Source organism: Aplysia californica, unplaced genomic scaffold (genome assembly GCF_000002075.1).
Source record: "Aplysia californica isolate F4 #8 unplaced genomic scaffold, AplCal3.0 scaffold01413, whole genome shotgun sequence".
NCBI lineage: Eukaryota > Metazoa > Mollusca > Gastropoda > Aplysiida > Aplysiidae > Aplysia > Aplysia californica.
The window spans coordinates 1-3,669 of NW_004798683.1; the positions used below are offsets into that span (position 1 = coordinate 1).

The window sequence follows — 3,669 nt, forward strand, 5'->3', positions numbered from 1 at the left end:
CAATACATTTAAGGTTGGTGTCTTACGCCCACATCGACATAGTCTAGGGATTAGGAAGCTTGCGTCAGATCCTACCTCTCGAGGTCAACTTGGTCTTAGAGGGATGAAGCATCCGTAAAGGAATACGGAGATACTCGATAAAACGTTCTTCCCGCTCTGGAATCAAACTCGGGTCTTTTAAGTGCGACAGCGAGGCGTCTAACTGCCACAATAGAGACTGCGGCCTTTTTTACCTCAGCAAGAAAGAAAAAAAAAGCAGTGCACGCATCTTTAGGGATAGGGAGAGAGAACCGGGGTGAACTCAACTCCGGCCTCTTGACTTCTCAGAGATCTATGGCCAAGTTTCACCTCCAGTTGAAAGTGTGCGTTTTGCTTCTACCATAACTTTAAAAGGCACTAAAACGGGACCTTTGAAGAACGGGCCCTCCAACCTCTGCATTGTATCGCATCTTTTGTAAATGCAGTCAAAACCTGTACACCACCTTTGAATACAGCCTCAAGTATAGCGATTACCTGCTCATATAAAATAACCACATAGATCAGACAATCAACTCGGGATCCCTTTAGTTTTATGGTATCGTGTTGCTATTTATAGAGAAACCGATTACAACACCATGGTACAGATTTAAGCGCAAGTTTGGCGTTATCTGTGCCTGTGTGCTTCAGCTCCTGACCTCACCACAGGGCTTTCATTATGGCGGCAGTAGTTTTGTGATGATCATTGCAGACGTAGTTTATGTGAACCTGTTGCTTCTGTGAAGTGCACACTAGGGAGGACATAACTGAATTCATATAACGTGGAACTTTGATGACCAGTGGCCTTTAAAAGTTTGAGAATAATTATTATAGTTCCAGTGTACTGTATAGTTATTTTGATTTTAGGAGTGTGTGGATTTCAATCTGTGTGCACCTAGATTCATGACATAATTTGTTTTGTTTCAGTTCAGTAGGGGTGTGCATTGCTGTATTAGACAATTTTGATAGTTTTGTGGATAATATCTTCCATCCGTATTACGAAACGCGAGTGACAGTGTTATGTTACCATCTCTGTCAATGGATAACACTCCTGGGTCTTCTCTATCATATTATTTTCCCGCCATTCTTTTATAATATTTGTCCGTCTCGCTTTTTCACAAAACAAAACTTCATTGTATTGCGTCTCTGTTATTCAAATTGTTTGTTAGTGTGTGTTGAATGATTTAAGAAAGGGTAATAATATTATCGGAGAGAACCGATTTATAGGAATATATAATCGGTGAAAGTAAATTCTTGAACTTAAACGGCACGGCACGGCAAGCCATCAAGCCTCCCCACCGAGCTAGCTGTATCACAGTGGAGTTGGACGCTGAACCACGTATTATATAACGGTGTAAGATTGAAAGGGGCGTTCAACCTGTAGATAATCACCTATCTGCCTTTTGAGTGGTTGGAGGGTGCCACTGGCAGGTCCTACTTCTTTCCCTCAGGTGTTTCCATTTGTCTTACTTATCCCCAGCATTAAATTACATTTATTGTATAGATGCGCTTCTCTTTGTACAAACCTACAAACAAATATATCTTCTCTCCAACCCCCTTTTGCCCTTATTCTTGAACAATTGAATGGCTAGAAAAGGGTAAGGGGTGGGGAGGTGGATAGTTCGTTGTTCCCCCACCAAATAACTCAACTCTCCCTAGTGATCGCATACTCCTCATGAGTCACTGCATCTCCGCCGTACGGGTGCTATCTGCTCGTCCTAATAACTGAACCTGGTGTCTAGCTAGCTCTGTTCCGTGGGTGGTTGGCGGGTGCTCAGGTGTGATTTACTCAGTCTTTGCTATCGTTAAACATCTGTCGTCCTGGTCTCTCCTCCTTCGGTGCATCTTGCTCTCTTATACATTTTGTGAAACCTCCTTTTTGTGTTTGTTACTCTCTTGTAACACCTCTCATCTTCGGCACTTAAATACTTAAATGACGTTAGTGTGTTACAAGTGCTGTGCAGTTTTACTTTTAAAAAGACACAAAAATGCCCTGTTCCTTGCTGATATGCGTTTATGGTTTGCTCCTTTAAAAAAAAAAATCAAACATCGATCGTAAATCTCTCCTATCTCTTGTTGTTGTCGGGGTTATCGTTGATGTTTTTGTTGTTGCTGTTAATGATGACATTGTTGTTTGTTATTGATGTTGTTGTTGCTGTTGTAGTTACTTTATAGTAAACCTCCAATGTTCGATGGGTGTTTGATCCTTCTTTTCTACCTAACATTGTCATTATCTCATCACATCCCTCTTTTTAAAAAATATTTTAAAGTCTAGTAAATACCCTCTCCAAACTTCGGTGGGTGTTTGATGTGAACTCTGAATTGGTTTACTCCTTCTTCCTTGTCAAACATTTATCGTCATTACCCCTCCTCCTTATTTTCTTTGAATATTACCCTCCAATAATACCTTTGTTTTCTTTGGAACCTATTTTATGGGGCCTAATCGTGTTGCAAGTGCCCTGAAACTCTAAACTAAACTAGACTGATATCTTTAACGGCCACGTGTCTAAGACAATCGACAGTACAAATGACCACTCTCTTGCAACCGCCCGACCCCCCTAGCGCTTCTGTTTATTTCAATTTTATTAATGACAAGCTGGGTACCCGTTAGAAGAACGGAATGAAACAAAAATTGATCGTCAAGTCATTGTAGAAACAATGCACACTGCTTGTGAACGGAAGCTCACTTGTTCACAAAGGCGTCTTAGAAGACGGACTTTCCCGAGAATAGAATTAAACAAAACCAATGAAAAACTGAAAATCAAACTACAGTGACAACAGACTCCTTATATAACTGTGCAAGCTTTTAATGATTTTGAACCCTCATTATTTTTGTTAAATTCGAAAGTTCAGTGGTTCGGAAGGTTTAGACGACCAAAGTAACGAACTTTTTTCAAATATAATATGCTTGCTGGGTTCCCTTTCGATGAAAGGAATGATCGGTGCATTAACATCAGCTGAAAGTCATTGGCCTACACTATAATTTACACTCTACTGGAAAGGAGCAAAAATCTTGAGAGATGCAAAAAATTAGAAGGTCTAGATCTATACTCTCAAAACAAAATGCGCTTCGCGAAATATCACTTCCGACACGTCTGATGTGAAGGACAGCTACGCAGATTTGTTTCGTTTCTCAGTGGAATAATCACAAAGGCCAAAGAAGGACTGGAACTTTTTGTCAAATATGTTGTTTTTAGATTCAGGAAATGAATAAATCAAAAAGCGGGCTTTAACATAGGGACCTATCTATCTCTTTGCAGGTACTTCCCGACTTTCAACTCTATAGCTGTCGTCGTTTTATGGGAAAAGTGACACATGCGTTCCCAAGTTGAAAAATATTCAATAGATATAGATACTCTCCAAAATGATGTCCATTTTCTAAGACGACCACTTTATTTCATCGGCAAATTAATACTTCTCGATGTGTGGCCCGCCCTTCAAATTGTCTCACTTTGTCTGGTAGGCCTCGGAAATTCTTCCAAGATGGAGACTGTTAAAGTTACATGTAAACTATAACGTATGTTATTCTGTCTGTCTGCATGTCTTTCTGTCTGTCTGTCTGTCTGTCTGTCTGTCTGCCTGCCTTTCTTCCACTATCAATCTATCTATCTATCTATCTATCTATCTATCTATCTATCTATCTATCTATCTATC

At 40.1% G+C, this 3,669-nt stretch overlaps 1 protein-coding gene across 1 annotated transcript in view; it reads left to right on the forward strand.

Moving 5' to 3' along the window:
- Positions 1 to 669: 669 nt before the first annotated feature.
- The window catches only part of LOC101853519 (ATP-dependent translocase ABCB1), a gene marked incomplete in the record, with an annotated part of 23,854 nt that continues 20,854 nt past the window's right edge, over positions 670 to 3,669 (forward strand). The window contains 1 exon segment of the mRNA XM_035973561.1: positions 670 to 828.